We start from the raw sequence: 17,791 nt of genomic DNA, 5'->3' as shown, positions 1-17,791 counted from the left end.
AGATAAAAGCGGGGGTGGGGAGAGAGAAGGAAAGCAGTGCTGGCTACAGAAGCACTACTGGCAAATCCATACATAGGTATCTATAAAAGATTTCCAAATATCTAAATATAAGTCCATGTGCAGTTGCCTTCTATATGCAATATGTTCAAATGTTGGTAAGTTTATAAGGTCTTCAATCCTGTGATTTACAGGAGGTGGGCTTTTCTCTTTCCAATATTGAAGTATAAGTCTTTTGGCAAGGGCACGGCGAATCCATTTCCATTGACCATTGGTTAGATTCCAAGAGACAAGCAACTAAACAGTATATTAACATCCTCAAAAATAAATGAGTTTTTTAACACAAAATTAAAATGACTTCCTCCCAAAAGGGCCAAATGACTAACCAAGACCAAAGCATATGTTTAAGAGATACATATTGTGAATTACACCACCAACAGTTAGACACTGTGCTTAAACCGTTAATAAAAAGATGATGTGGTGTGGTGTCCTAAACGTAATTTTTTTGCTGAATAAGTTGCAATTTAAGATCCATAGTAGCTTAAAACCTTATCCCATTGCTTTAACAAAATTGGACACTCCAGATCATTATGCTATTCATCTCTAAGATGCTGTATATCATATTTTTTAACTGACCTCAAATATTTATATACAAATATTGCAGATTTCATTTTCTGTACTGACTCAATAAGAATCTCCAAATAAGAGGGATACTTTGAAGTACTCAAAGCTGCCAGATCATATTTAGACACCAACAAATGTTGTAGTTGTAAATATTGCCATTTGGCAGAAGTTGGCAAATCATATTTAGACTTCAGTTGTAAAAATAACAAAAATCATCATTACCTATCAATTGACCTAAAGTAAAAATTCCCCTATCTGTCTAAGCTTTCCATAAGAAAGATTTTTTCCTAATTTTTAAAACTAGATTTGACCATAATGCTAGTTGAGCACGTGAGAATGAATCAAATTGATATTGTTGTAATATTGTGTCATATTTCTCTAGCTGCAGAAATTGTTGTAGAAACAAAACCCGTTTTAGCATTGGTAGACCCTAATGCATTCCACTTAAAAAGAGGTTCCAAAAAAGAGGCCTAAGACGGATACTCCAAGTAAGGGGAGGGATCCCAATAATTTGTACACACTAACAAATATGGCAAAAGGACAGGGGGAATGGTCCCAAACTCCAAGGCAAAAAGCACACTAAGGACATGCCAAAAGACCGCTGCTGCAATCCAAAGCTTTATTCACAAGTGCCGAGAGTCAAATCAAGAAGACAGCCCCAAATAAATTTCCAAAACAAATTATTAATTTTATGAATATACCTACAAGTTGTATAAAAAGGGCTTACATGCATAACATATATAATTTGAAGTATACTATTCATTTTGAGTGTATTTACTTTACCCCATAGTGACAAATTTAGGGTTGCCCATGTACATAAATGCAAAGAAATATCCAATATAAATTTATTACAATTCAATGAAATTATTTCCTTAATTTTCCCTGGAATCAATATTCCAAGATAAATAATAACATCTGGATACCACTGAAAATATACCTCAGTAATTACCCTCTGTGACATATTGTTTCCCAATGGCATCAATTCTGATTTTATCCAATTAACTGAATAACCAGACAGATCACCAAAATTATTCATTAATTCAGGGATGACTGAGGTTCTGAAATAAATAATAAAAGATCATCTGCATATAAAATAATTTTGAATTCTACAGAATTATGTATAAAGCCATATATCTTATTATTTCGTCTCATAGCACATGCCAGAGGTTCCAAACATAGATCAAAAATGAGAGGAAAAAGAGGACAACCTTGCCTAGTACTTCTTTCAAGAGGAAATGGTACATAAAAAATACCATTGATCATTACCCTAGATTTGGGGGGATGAATACAGAATTCTAATCCATTTCAAAAATTCATGAGGTAAGCCAAATTTTATCAACATAGAGAAAATAAATTTCTAATATGTTTTGTCAAATGCTTTTTCAGCATCAAGTGAAAAATAGCAACTTGATCAGATCTCTTTCTCTGGATTCAGAAAAGGAAGAGGCACCAGAGATCACATTGCAAATTTACAATGGTTAATGGAACATACCAGGGAATTTCAGAAGAAAATCAGCTTGTGTTTTATAGATTATAGAAAAGCTTTTGACTGTTTGGATCATGAAAAGCTATAGAGAGCCTTAAAAGAAATGGGGGTGCCACAACTTCTGCACAACCTGTACTGTCTGGACAAGAGCCTACTGTCAGGACAGACTATGGAAAAACAGAATGGTTTCCAATTGGCAAGAGTGTCAGACAAGGATGCATATTATCTCCCTACCTGTTCAACCTCAATTCAGAATATATCATAAGGAAAGCTGGATTAGATCAAGAAGAAGGTGTCATGAAAATTGGTGGAAGGAACATTAACAATTTGAGATATGCAGATGACACCTCGCTAGTAGCAGAAAATAGTGAAGACTTGAAACGACTACTGAGGAAGGTTAAAGGAGAAAGCGCCAAAGCAAGATTACAGCTGAACATCAAGAAGACAAAAGTAATGACTACTGAGGAATTACACAATTTTAAAGTTGACAATGAGGAAATTGAAATTGTTTCAAGATTTTCTATTCCTTGGCTCAATCATCAACCAACAGGGAGACTGCAATGAAGAAATCGAAAGACTGAGACTTGGAAGAGCAGCTATGAGGGAGCTAGATAAGATCCTTAAAAGTAGAGATGTCTCTCTGGAAACAAAGATCAAGATAATCCAAACTATGATATTCCCCATTACTATGTATAGATGTGAAAACTGGACAGTGAAGAAAGCTGACAGGAAGAAAATTGATTCATTTGAAATGTGGTGCTGGAGGAGAGTTTTGTGGATACCATGGATAGCCAAAAAGACAAATTAGTGAGTACTAGATCAAATTAAGCCTGAATTCTCCCTAGAATCTAAAATGACAAAACTGAGGCTATCGTACTTAGGTCACATCATGAGAAGACAAGATTTTCTGGAAAAGTCAATAATGCTATGAAATGTGGAAGGCAGTAGGAAAAGAGGAAGACCTAAAACAGGATGGCTTGACTCAATAAAAGAAGCCATGCCCCCCATTTTGCAGGATCTGAGCAAGTCTATTAATGAATGATAGGACGTTTTGGAGGTCTTTCATTCATAGGGTCGCCATTGGTCGAAGGCGACTTGACGGCACATAACACACATGCAGATCTCTTTCTATTTAATGCAATCAGATCAGCAACCAGCCTAAGATTATCAGATCCTTGCCTACTTCCTGGTCTACATACATCAAAGTTCTAATAACCTTTTGAAGTCTGTTAGCAAGAATGGCCATTAATATCTTAGCATCCACAATCATCAAAGAAATAAGTTGAAAATTTGCACATGGAGTGTTGTCTTTGCTTGACTTCGGAATGACAGTAATATAAGCATCCTGCAGTGATGCTGACAATACATCAGATTCAAAAATCTCATTGTACAATTGATATAATTTTGGAATTAAAAAATCTGAAAAGGTTTTATAGGGAATTCAATAGAGAACCTGTCCGATCCTGGAGATTTACCAGCACTCATATTCCTTTTCACAACCTTAATTTCATCCATATGGCAAAGGCTTAGCAAGTAGCTGTTCCTAAACCATATCTAAATATGGAAGATCAAGGTGAGAGAAAGATTTTTCCAAGTGTTCTTCAGATGGTTCTTTCCTCTTACTATACAATTTAAAGTAAATTTTTGAAACAGCAAAATTATTTCCGTTGAGGTAGTATGCATTACATTGTCCTTAGCCTTAATCATAGGAATATAATTCTTGTTCTTTCACTGCCTTAAACTATGGGCCAATAATCTGCCAGCTAACTCTCCTTGTTCCCAAAATGACTGGCATAAGCACATCAAAGCATGTTGTGCTTTCAGTGTCAATATATTATCCCATATTTAACCTTTTGCAACTCTCAATAGATTGGGAGATGTAGCAAACTGAGTTAACAAATATTTCAATTTATTTTTCATGTTCATTTCTTCCATTTCTGGAACCTTCTTAAGAGATGCATATGTAATAATCCTGCCTCTGACAAAAGCTTTACAAATTCCCTATTCAACAGCACAAATATTTGCAGTTCCTTGGTTAATATTAAAATACTCTGCAAGTTCAGCTATCCCGTGTCATTGAGCAAAGAGACGTTAAGACACCATAAGCTTGGTGGTCTAACCCAATCAGGAAACTGGAAAACTAATGAAATAGGGGCATGATCAAAAATAACAATTATATCTATATCACATGCTTTAATCTACTGCATCAACACAGCTGAAACAAGAAAATAATCTAATTGAAAACAGTTATGTACGTATAGTCTCTGTCCTTTGGGTGTAACATACACCAAGGATCAATCAAACCTAGTTCAACCATATAGGCTGTAAGTGTAGCTCACCAATGAAGTTCATTATGTGAAGGTGTACTTTGATCTAAAGCTGTATTTAGTATTCCATTGAAATCTCCCTCCACCAACAAATAATCATATCTAAAATCTACCAATTTACTGAAACATTGATGAAACACAGCTTAAGAATCCAAATTTAGACAGTATACATTAATCATAACCATAACAGAACCGTAACAAAATTTTCACTACCCAAATAATAAATTCTGTATCATACCAAGCAGTTTTTCGAGGACAAGATACAACTATAACATATATATAAAGTCCACTAAGGAAGATCCACAGATACATGCTATATATGCAGAGGAGTTAGCCGTGTTAGTCTGTGGTAGCAAAATCAAAAAGAGTCCAGTAGCACCTTTAAGACTAACCAATTTTATTGTAGCATAAGCTTTCGAGAATCAGTATCTGTATCTGTATCTGTATCAGGCATCTGACGAAGAGAACTTGATTCTCGAAAGCTTATGCTACAATAAAATTGGTTAGTCTTAAAGGTGCTACTGGACTCTTTTTGATTTAGATACATGCTAGATAGTGAAACCAACAAATGGTAGTGGTTGAACTAGGATCTGAGAGACTCGGGTTCAAATCCTCATACTGCAATTAAGCTTGCTAAATTTCTTTGGCTCAGTTATAATCTCTCAGTCCAGTCTACCTCACAGGGTTGATGTGAGAATAAAATGAAAAAGATCCATATATATTGCACTGAACTACTTGGAGTTAAAGCAGGAGAAAAATGTAATAGCTATATGCAGAGCAACTAATGCAATGCCCAACTCTACTGCACTCCTATCAGTCTTGCAATGTGAATGTATATCCCTCCCCATTGCTTTCTTGTGTTATTAACACAATGGGGTAACACTGTGATCTGTGCTGTGAAGACCAATCTCATAATCAGGAAACAACCAAAGAGCATTAATGCAGGGTGCAAGGGAAACTTTGGAATAACTAGTACAACATAGAATTATATACTGGTATAGAAGGTGGCCAGTTTTCAACATGGAATTCTACTATAAAGCAAACGGGCGGGACAGCGGGGCTGAAGGTTGTCTGCCCATAAGAAGGGCATCAGTCACGTAAGCTAAAATGGATGTTTACAAGGCTTCAACTATCATTATGTTCCACCGATAAGGATTTTTTAAAAAATGGTGATCATTGATTAGCCTGTCCAGTTTGGGGTTGTTCTAACATGCTTGAAAAGATATTTTTGGCGTAGCTATAACTTTAAAAAATGCAATAGGATCATTGGGAAATGGGAAAACAAATCTAGAACGAATTACCGAAGCGAATATATAAACCTATGCAATCCCTTCTCTGCAAACTCTCTTCAGGTTCTGGGATCTGCACAGAACAAGCAGGGCAAAACAATGGCCAAAAGGATTCAGTTTAAACAGCAAATCAGTGTAACAAAAGAAATAAGGGGGTTTCTGGCTAGACTGGAGAAATCCCATGGGGATGTTGTATAGGAAACATTATGCAACCAACAAGGAGAAAGACCAGATGGGGACTCTGAGTTCTTTACCATCTATGACCTGAGAAATCATTTTAACTGGCTTTTGCTCAGGATCCCACTTAAATGAAGTGAGCTCAAAGTAATAAGCTGTTCCTGATATCAACAGTGTAATAGTTTACTGTTGGTATTTCACTGAGCAATTCACATTTCTTACAGGCCAATCATATGAGTCACTTAAGGTAATCTCCTAATGCTAGGACAAAGCTCTGAACAGAAGCAGAAATCGTTGCTTGAATTGCTGGATGGCTACATAGTTTTCAGAACCATAAGGTCTGCCAATGAAAACTTATTTTTTATTCTCCAAGGGACACAAAATGAAATAAAAGAATTTACAGAATGATGGGAAAGATGTCTATTTTCCGCAAAAGTATTGATGTAATGGTATGTCCCCTTTGTTAAACTGGGGCAAAAATCACAGTTATATTTCCTGGGGGACAATTGTGTGAAGGCCAGAATTATTGTGCACTATAGAAATATCAGTGGGAGCTATAGTGCAACCCAGTTTGACTGAATGGCCTGAGATGAGGAAAGAAAATGCTATTCAGATGCAGGTGATCAAGGAAATCAGCAAACTGTTATTTTTATGCACCAGAGTTGTTGAATTGGGAAGCTAGTGTTCATATTTTAAGTTTCCATTAATAGGGCCTCCATAATATTAACTAGTTCTAATGCTTAATAATAACATCCTTCGTAAACAGCTCTGAGTTGGTGTTAAGTTGTCCTGAAGGGCGGTATATAAATTGAATGTTGTTGTTGTTGTTGTTGTTGTTAAATATTACTATGGTTTGGGAATATGTAGATGATCACTAACCAAATGGTATTATCTTAAATATTTAGGATAGGGTAGATTTAATTACATGGCAATCATCTGTAGCTTGCAGCTATATAGTAAAATAAAAGTGCAATCTTAAACAGAGTTATACCCTTCTAAGCCTATTGACTTCAGGGGAAGACTGTAACTTTGCTAAGGTATGCACTGTAACTGTTGCCAGAAGGAAACCCAACCAACTATTGAAGACTGATGGTAATAACAGAGCTCAGAGCAAATTCTTCAGCTCTGGTATGAGCCCATCTTCTTCCTAGCTTTCCCATTGAAATGACAGATATGTGACAACAGATAGAAAGCTGCCATTACAATCAATCTTGCCCTTGTCCCTACCTGCTTTAAATTTTTTTAAAGTGTCACCAAAAGTTCATACATTTACCCATGCACTTAATTGATTAACTGATTAATTAATTAAAACCCTTTCAATCAATGAAAATTAGCCCTATTCTCGATTAATTGGACAGTACATTTCTTAGGAGCTCCATGGGAAGGACAGCGGCAGCCTAAACATCATGCACAGCAGGCTTCTCTCTTACCATGGAGTAGGACGATTTGGGCTAAGCACAGCAAGGGCTCTCATTGCTCTAGAAATGTTGTATCTGTCTTCATCCCTGGCTTCCCCAGTGACATAAGCCAAAGCTGCCCTGTGGTCAATTTTTCCCTGCCTACCATATGGTGTTCAGTCTTCTGTTTCCATCATCTGTCATTTCAAGGTGGACATGTTCGGTTTCTCAGCATGCTAAGCAGAATATGTGCAAATCTGTTAAAAACTGGGCCTTATATAATAGGGACCATGCAGTTTATGGATCTGGACATGATTGCAAGTTTTAACAGTTATCTTTTCCATTGTTTTTTTACATCCAAGCATTATAGTCCTTCCTCTCTGGAATACAAGCCTGGGTTGTCACTGCAGTCTGGGTGCACAGTCCTCTTACATAGCCATGACTGAGAGTTGGAAGAGTCTTTATCCAAGCAGCCACATCCTGAAGACTCTTTTTTTGAGAGATAGCTAGCAAAGATGGTTGCAGTTTTCCTCCAGCTAGGACAGCAGTTAGTGAAATCATGTCTGTTTGTCATTATCTGTCCTGTATTAGCTGTAATCGCATCACATTTTTGTTTATATCTACAAGTAATGCAAACCATGCATATCCTATGTTTGACTCAAAAATCAAAGTAGATACATAATTCTGGCAAATTGTTTGGAATTATGGTTTAACAGCATCTGGTTCAAATATTCTGCAGTAAATTGCTGGAACCAAAGCCATTCCTATTTTTCCCCTTCTACTTGAATAAAAGAGAGAGAGAGAGAGAGACTGAGAAACACGTGTCTTCCATCCAGCTTTCATATAATGAGTTGTAGGAAACCTATAAGTTTATAAAGGGTGTCACAAAAATAGATTGAACCATCATATCTTGCTGGGCCAATTTCATATCTTCCAGCTATACAAGGTCTTTCATGAAATAAAGATTGTTAGAGCAAAGAATAGAACAATATAGATTATTGTTGGAGATAAACAGACTTGCAGAAAATGGCATCAGTGATTTGAAAAAAAAGACTAACAGTGTAATCCTAAATAGAGTTATACCCTTCTAAATCCATTGCAGTACATGGGCACAGAAGAATATAGAAAGATTCTTGTTTGGGAGATTATGCTACAAAAGACTATCCACCAACCAGCCCAGCCCTACTCCCATTAAGATATACAACCCAATTTACAATTTGGCAAAAGCAAGGGTCAGACACACCAAGAGAGAAAAAATAACTGCAGGTAAACATGTTAGAAAAATCACATGGTGCACAGAATGGCAAGACACTCACAGGACCACCAGATAGTTTGGCCTGAAAAAAATATTCTCTCTTATGCTCAAATGTGCTGACTAGTTAACCAGGGAATGTCTTTCATTGAAAAAAGCTTACGGTGCTGGTAAAGTGTGCCTTGTTCCACATCCTAATCATTGCTCCTTTTTTTTTTTTTGCATAAAGATGAGCAAAGCCCATCCATCAATGTCTTCCCCAAAGAACTGAAGTAGGAAAGAAGAATACATTGGAGAGGGGCTGCAGCTCAGTGGCACAGCATCTGCTATTCGTGCAGGAAGACCCAGGTTCAACGCCCTGCACCTTCAGCTGAAAGGATCATGTGGTAGGCAATGTAAAAAACCTCCATCTGACACCCTAGAGAGCTGCTGCCAGTGTGAGTAGACAATTTTGATCTTAATAGACCAATGGACTGAAATCAGCGCGATGTAGTTTCAACAGTTCATGTTACACAGAATCCTGCCTCTAGCTCTGGAAGTTTCTAATTTCCTGCCAGGAGGCAACTAAGTCTTTGCGCTTTTAGGCCACAGATTACTAATAGAGGTACATAGGATTATGCGCAAACAACACAAAATCACTACTCACGTGAGAAGAGCTGAATATACACAATCATGACTAGCAGTTTATTTTCAGGCTTAAAATTGTCAGTGTGTCAATGCAGGATGGGGTCCACATAAGCTGCAGGCAAGATTGCATTCAGCCAGGAAACTAGATAGAGTCTGCCCCAAGTAGCAAGCTAATCAAAATCAGGCCACAAAAGCTTATGATAAGGCAAGAAAAAGCAGAAGGAAGCAAGAGGAAGCAGCCAAACAAATCAAGCAGACTCTGACCAAACTTGAGAACACTCTTACAGTCTTGTGCAGTGACAATGGCTTCGAATATTATGCAATGAGGGGTGGTAACTTTTCCCCGTTTAGTATTTCCTGTGCCTCAGCCAAACCAGAACTTAAATATAATTTCCATAGCAACATGCATGAGCCATACCTGCATCTAAAAAGCATGCATCTCCTCACAGGGGAGATGCATAAGTTCCCACTTTGGAAGAGGAAGCACTTCCATACCTTTCAATCTGCATTTGGCTAGCATCTGGATTCCCTCAGAGGTTCCCAATTGACCAGCCTGGCAAGTAGTCTCCTTCTCCTTCCCTTTCCAGAGGCTGCTGAGAGGTTGGCACAAATCACAGCAGGAAACAGCTGGGGATAATTTTCTTGAAAGAAGCCCAATTCAAGTGCCGTAGGGAAGGTAGAGATGGGGAGGGAAAATATCTCACCATTATGTATGTCTGTATATTCAAGTCTTCTCACAAAAGTTGTTTGGTGTGGTTTTGCTTGTGCTTCTTGCAGGGAAAGTGTGGTGGTATCCTTGTGAAACTGAGCTATATGAAAGATACAGGCTCCACAGCCCACATGCTAAAAGCATAATGGCTATCAAGCGGATGTGAAGACAGGATGAGAAAAAGAAGTCATCCAAAGCCATGGTATTTTTTACAAAGTAAAGTTACATTGAGTTGCCATTCTACTAAACTGTCAGACCTAATGAACGAATGCTACAAGTTTCAGGAGCAATAATCACATTGCTTGGATCAGCATTCTTCAACCATGTGGTTCATAGCAAAGCATGCCCCTCCTCCTAACACCATTAAACAAAACTAATATGGAGCTGATTCTCTACCAACAACATTTTTCTGCAGAATAATCATAGGCACGCCTAGTTATACAAGCAAAATCTAATGTGCCCTTGTGCTTCTTTCTTTCATCCATATTTAAACATCTACCAGTATTCTCTGTGCACTATGCATGTGATGACTTTTCCCTATAAAAATGCCATAATGGGTTGATCTTTAAGATGTCACAGAAATATTTAAGCACATCTAATGTAACAATAGTTTGGTCTGTGTTAGATGTTCTTGACGGCAAAAGGATAGCTGCATCAACTAAATGAGCAGAAACGGCAAATATAAAAGTATTCGGCTATTATTGTCTTAGGAATAAAGAATAGTTGGCATGTGGATGCAGGTGATTGCTGCTTTGTTTCTGGCCTCTAGAAACTACCCTTCTTGAAATAGCTCCTTGGGTACAATCTGTGCATTCCACTCAGCTCCTACTTTTTCCTTTTGCGTCCAGTAGTTAGACCAGGCATTTGTGTTCCACATAAAAAGCAGTTGATTGTGTGGGTAAATACCTGTTTTAAAAATATCACAGTGTAGCTTTCTGCTGTTCCAAACACAAAAAAATTAGGCAGGATATCTAACCCCTATAAATCTTTCAAACAGTTCATATTTTATAAATCAAATAGGCTTTCTATAAACCCAGAAAATAACTCCTCGCTCAGACGACGTTTCAAATACTTGACCTTTACAGAAAACAACCAGAGGGCAAAAAAGACATTTGAGCCATTTCAAATATCTTTCCTTCTGCTTTTTCTTCCCCCATATTCATTTTATTTTCATCATTTTAGTCACCTAAAAATAAACGATTCCTCCCATGAATTTTAATGTGTTGAATTTCAAATACTCTTATTAATAATCATTAGTGTTTATATAGCTTTTAAGTACTCAGAGCACATCACGTGTATTCTTCTAATCCTAACAATAACTGTATTCTTTTATTTCCATATTGCAGTTTAAGAAAAATAGTTTGTCTGAGTTCACTTAGTAAGTTAATGAGGTGAACATTGAACTGGGGTTGTTGTTTTTTTCGTTTTAGTCTCTTTGTCCACTATACCAAGAAATTCAATGTCAGAAACTTCAAGACTTTGCAATAACTCTCAGGCTTCAGCCCCTGACTGGCAAGTCTCAGGAGGGTCTCAGAGCACCACCTGCTGGGTCACAAGCTCCCCACCATTTGTTCTGGCTATTCTTTAGAAAGACCTGCTGTTAGTGCGCATAGAGAGCAAGGACACTGTCTCTCTCTTTACATACCTGCTGAGAGGATCAGTAGAATGACAAGGCAAGGCCACTCAGTGACGGAGAGGATTTCTCCATAACTCTGACCTTTGGCTTGTCCTTTACTACAGCACTCCTCTAGATGCTTCGCTGGTGTTTTTTGTTCCTGGCTGTCTTGGTCTACTACCCCTGGTCCTGCCCTTGCCATCATTCTGTCCCCTTTCACCTGTCACTTGACCCTGATGTCACAACTGAGATGTCATAACTTCCTGGTTAGTAACCGCAGCTCACTGGAGGGTGGGGGTTAAAGGTGGGTCTCAATGAAAATTTTGAACAACACTAATCTGACACTTTCTGTCACAAAAAAACCCTACCTCACTCAGCTGATAGCATCTTTAAGGAATTACTTCTAGAGGAGGGCTCTGCCTCACAAGTAATTACTGCCATTCTTCTCCAAGCAGTGCCATGATGTTCACAATTTTATGGACTGTCATGAACACTCAACATGTTCTGTATTGAAATATTAGGAAGTTAGTTTCTTGCAGAAGAGACAGAAATGGGTTTGATGCAACTAGTGTGCAACAAGTTCCATTAGACATACGTTATCCTGAAATTAATTTAGGACTAAGTTTTATCAACTATCTCTGCAATGTCTGCACTCATAGCTGAGCCTCCTTTTTCAGAAAAAATGCCTGGGACTTCCCATGACAGTTGCAATTTAAATGATTGAACAGAGCTCTGTGAGGAACCAGAGCCTCATAAATTCACCACAGAAAATCCTAATCTAAAATAGCAACATGCATGTGTGCATTTTACTGCAGAAGGTGTCATTTTAGTTTTCAACGCTACACCACTTTTTGTGATTTTATTTTAAGGTTTAGTACATTTAGCATGTATGCATAGTACTTAGGCCCTTTAATTGCTCATAAGTATAGTCACTTCAGTAAGTAGAAGCAAGAAGCCAACCACAGATGCAGGTGCTCCAGAGAAATAATCCCAGGCCTTCCAAAGCAAGGAGAGTGGAGGGCATAATCACCACCACCCTGTCCTGTTGTAATGGTGCCCTTCACTGACATCCAAGCCTATTTATTTCAATGCTCATACAATAATAGTTCCTTAAGATGCAATTAGCCTGCACTTCCCCGGCTTGTCTTCCCAATGAATACAGGAAACGGCCTCCTTTCTTCTAAAAAACAAACAACAGTAGGGGGGGTGGAGATGCTTCACCTTTGATGTTTGAACTATCTGGTCTTTACTTCTGGAACATCTACACTAGTGGCCTAGCACGAAAACACTCTGGGGAATGCTAACTAGCGAGAACATCCTGCACCAAAGTTGAATACTTTCAGTACCCTTATAAAACCTCCAGGACTATGAGCGTTTTTAGGCTTAAATATGTTACTAAAAGTGGGTCAGAATATCATCTGAATTAAGAACAACATAAATCAGCTAAATTCTAGGGTTTTCCCATTGGTGCAAACATTAACTAAGGGGCACATCTCCACTGAAGATTTTCATGCTCTCAGGCTGTTGATTTACATATCTTGAAATGCTTGTCTATTCCTTACTGTGCTCTATTGTAAAAAAAGGGGGTTACTTTGGGGAAAGTGGACAGGGTGCTGAAGAGATGAGGCAGGGGAAGAAACAGTAAGAAACAGAGAGTAGGAGCGTGTATCTGCAACCTATGGGGAAGACAAGCAAGGATCATATCAACTAGAATCTCTAGTCCTGTTCAAATTACAGTGAGATCCTGCATATATGTGTGACATCTATTTGTAAGGAACAGCCAAAGCACATTTACTGGGCAACTGGAGCTAGGGACCAGTACCTGGATAAATGTGGAGTTTGTATCACATGTTCAGCCATCATGTGTTGAGTGTAACATCAAAGTCAGTCAATATACATAGCTAAAATAAAATAAAAAGTGAAGTGTACACCGTACATAGATTGCATGAGTGTTCACTGTAACTTGGAAATAGGGCTTCTGAGAACCAGTGAAAATGCTGAAAAAGGAGACCCAATGAATGAAAAGGCAGATTCCTTTATAGCTTGGCCTCTGTGTTCTGTGGAGAATTCTGTGAAAAGAAATTTCTGAGTGGACTTGGGTTCTTCAGCATCTTGAAGTCTGGTTAAAAAGTGCAGAATAGACCATGATACCACCACTCCTAGAATGTATCACTTCGGAGTGCAAATGGGGTGTTGCACGTTTGAATGGCTCCCTGTTCAAAAAAGAAAAAAAATTCCTTGTGTAGAATATTAACATTAGGGAGAAAACTAGGTTTAAAAAAGAGCAGCTTTATGAATTAAGATGTGTTGGTTAAAAACATTCTGCCATTATATAGCCTGAAAAACTCTATTCATCATAAAATGCAGACAGTTTGTCCCATCAGGCTAAAACCAGGCACAGAGAATCTACCCAGAGACCAGAGTTTCACAAAAATCCCATATAAAACTGGCTGCTACAAACTTCTTTTAAAAATCATGTTAAGTTTGAGGGTGTAGAAAATTTGCTACAAATTTGTTGTGCAAGCAAATCTCCATTTCCAGCCTAAATTATGTCCAAAATTCAGAAATATGCCATAGGTATTTCCCTGATTAGTTTAAAATCCATTGTGTGTCAATTAAGCTATGCAGTTTCAAAGCACCTACTATAATTGAAGGCAAATTATGCTTGCTTGCTTACTTGCTTAGTCAGTGAAGTAAGCCTCAGTTCTTCTCAAAATAAAAATGAAGGTTGTCTGCCTAGCAAAAGAGAAACAGGGCAACTGGAGCCATAGTAGCAGCAGAGCCAGGTTAGCTGGTGAGGGGAATCAGAGACAGTCAGGACCACAGAACTGTTCTGTATGCCCCTGCTCTGCTTTTTCTTAAAAAAAAAAATTCTCTGCTGCTCACTTGTGCACTCATGCCATTTTGTGGTAATGCAACAGCATTTTTCATTTCCATTTGCTTTCACAGAAACTCATTTCATTGTAATTTTACATATAAGTCTTCAGAAATGGAATCCTTCACCTTTGCTGAATTTCAGAGATAGGTGAAAGGTTTTTTGAGGGTGTTTTTGGCAACTAGTAACAAAATATATACTAGAAACAAAAGATCTGTTTAGGTGACTGAATATTTTCTATTTGCAGTTTCATCTTTCTTGATCTCCCCCCTCATCCTCTTCCTCAGACCATACATACTAAAAATAAAAATAATTTTACTTCAATAATTGATTGCTTTTATTTACATGACTTACTAAATGAATGCTTGCTGTTTACTTTGCTGATTAATCGAATGCTTCCTTTTTATTTATTTTATTTCATTTCATTTATACCCCACCTTCTCTCCAATAGGGATCCAAAGTGGCTTACATCATTCTCCTCTTCCATTTTATCCTCACAACAACCCTATGAGGTAGGTTAGGCTGAGTGTGTGTGACTAACTGTAATTAATCTGGATCCCTGTGCTACAACTCAAACCCTGCCTTAGGCCCAAGTCTAAATGGTAGAGTGGCCTGCAGACCTGAGAAACAGCTTCTCTCTACCACCTGGAAGCCTGAGGCCTTGGCTGGGAATGTTCAACTGGGCCTGTATTTCCCAGAAGCTCTCCAAGCCTGGGATATAGCCTGATGAAATTGGAGGGGAAAGGATGGCCATTCAGCACAAAGGAGGCTGGGCCATGGGAAAAGCTTTCTTTTCCCAGGAGCTGAATGGTAGAGAAGTAGCTACTAGTAGGAGAGACTCCCTCACCCAAGGAAGGTGGGTTGGACCCCAGAAGGGCTAGATAGAACTCAAGTAGCTGCATTAGGATGCTTTATTATTTTCTTGCTGGCTGCTTTATATGTTAATCTTGCCCTAGTAGTTATAAATGTATCCCGTTAAACCGTTGCTAACAAGCATTTCTTCTCCCATCTATTTGGTGATTGCTCCTGTTCAATTTGTTGTACTTGCCTCTCAAGCATGACTTGTCACCTGTCAACACTCTCACAAGTACAGGGGTGCTATTTGGAAAAGGGAAAGGAGGGAGGGTACTCTGAGGCCTCCCCAAGTTCAACTCCCAGACCAGAGTGGTGGCAGCTAGTAGTACCCTTGTCTTCTCCAGGGCTGAAAGGAACAGGAGAGGGATCCTGAAGGACCTCTGGGAAAGGACATAGTAGAAAAGCCCTCACATGACCCCTCTTATACACGACACTGGCCCAAGATCACCCAGCAAGCTTCCATCACAGAACAAGAATTCAAACCTGGCTCTCCTAGATTCTAGTCCAACATTCTAGCCACTACATTCAGAGCCAAACTACAAGTGATGCCTGACACAGGTTGGACACTGGTCAGCTTCCCTCAAGTTTTGATGGGAAATGTAGGCAGCTTGGCGGAATGTTGGACAAGTGACAGTTGAAAAGTCCACTGGACAGCAATCAGAGAGCCAAGCTGCAAGACCAGGACACCTACATTTCCCATCAAAACTTGAGGGAAGCTGACAAGTGTCCAACCTGTGTCAGGCATCACTTGTAGCTTGGCTTTCAGACAGTTCAATGTTTTTATGTAAGAATATCCCAAGAATAGAAATAGCTCCCTGGTTCTCATATTTCATAACAACTGGATAACCAACTTACTAGACAACACCCCATTTTTTAAGATGTAAAAGGCTTTATTTAAATTGCCCATGACACAGGGAACCTTTCTTCCATCTCTATGAAATCTGCAAGGATGATATGCTGAGCCAAGGCTACAGTCCCTGAGAATTTCATCCCAACTGGAGACAGATTTTGCTTACTTTCCCAAATATAGAGAGCTCATAAAATCCACTATTTCCCTTTACAAAAACAAGATCATTCTAGACTTAAAGCTCTTAACATTTGCTCTTATTATAAAAATCGTGCACAATATAAGTTCCACGTGAGCAGTCTCACATTATACTTATACTAAGGTGCTATTTGGGGTACATATGGTGCAAAAGTTAACTTCTATGTTTTTAGGACTGTGAATGGAGCAATAAATGCCTAACCCCTTTCTTAATCCAAAGTTTAAAACAAATTAGAACCCTTCTGTCTGACACATGGATCTCCAGATGCAGGGAGGGGTTTTTTTAACATGGAAGAGCATTGCAAAATTGTGGTGTCCCATCTAGTCTGCAGTAGAACAGTTCTGTGCTATTTCTGCAATTCTGAATTAGGCCATAGAAATCCATGCCTTCAGAGAGCCAGTTTGGTGTAGTGGTTAAGAGTGCGGGACTCTAGAGAACCGGGTTTGATTCCTCACTCCTCCACTTGAAACCAGCTGGGTGACCTTGGGTCAATCACAGTTTCTAGCTCTCTCAGCCCCACCCACCTCACAGGGTGGTTTGTTGTGGGGATAATAATGGCATACTTTGTAAACCGCTCTGAGTGGGTGTTAAGTCATCCTGAAGGGCTGTTGTTGTTATTCAGGACCAAAGTTGTCAGCAAAGGCCTATTTTACCACAAGAAACAGAGAAAGAGATCCTCCATTAACAGCCCTGGCCTAATAGAACTCTGGAGATGGGCCAAACTACAAGTGACACCTGACACTAGTTGGACACTTGTCAGCTTCCTTCAAGTTTTGATGGGAAATGTAGGCAGCTTGGCAGAATGTTGGACAAGTGACAGTTGAAAAGTCCATTGGACAGCAGTTGGAGAGCCAAGCTGGAAGACTACGATGCCTACATTTCCCATCAAAACTTGAGGGAAGCTAACAATTGTCCAACCTGTGTCATTCATCAGTTGTAGCTTGGCCCATAGACTTTGCAGTACATCCAACTGCATAGTGCTTCCCAGCCCTACTCAGTCCTGCTAAATCAAAAGTCCTATGGAGTAAGACTCTTGATTTAGCAGCTGTTCATTCAGTCTCTGGGACTCTTATATGGCCCCTACTCCTATACTCAGTTCTTCCTTTTCTCCCCTAGTTAATCCACCTGTTCTATAAACTGTACCCTGAGAGCACACTACTTCAGCTGTTTTTACCAGCCTCAGCAGAGGGCAGCTAAATGTGAACGGACTGTGCCTCATAACCCACTGCAATATTGTAAGGATTTTATGACGTACTCTTGGTTCATACTGGAAGCTGGCCGGGTTAGAAGCAACACTAGAGATGGGACTTTCCAGCTACTTCTGGTCTGATGTGTTTCCCATGACTTGTGCTTTCTAGCACACCTTTAAGAACAGGCTAGTCCTCCTTGACATTGGCTTTGTCAAAAAGGTTTAATCCATAAAGTGAGACTCCCTACTTATCTGGAAACAAGGAAGGTGTTACATATCTTTCTCAATTACATATAGTTGGTGAATTCACTCAAGGTCTTACATTC

This window comes from Eublepharis macularius, chromosome 4 (genome assembly GCF_028583425.1).
Source record: "Eublepharis macularius isolate TG4126 chromosome 4, MPM_Emac_v1.0, whole genome shotgun sequence".
NCBI classification, from domain to species: Eukaryota; Metazoa; Chordata; class Lepidosauria; order Squamata; family Eublepharidae; genus Eublepharis; species Eublepharis macularius.
The sequence above is the reverse complement of the archived record's forward strand: the minus strand, read 5'-3'. Positions refer to the sequence as shown.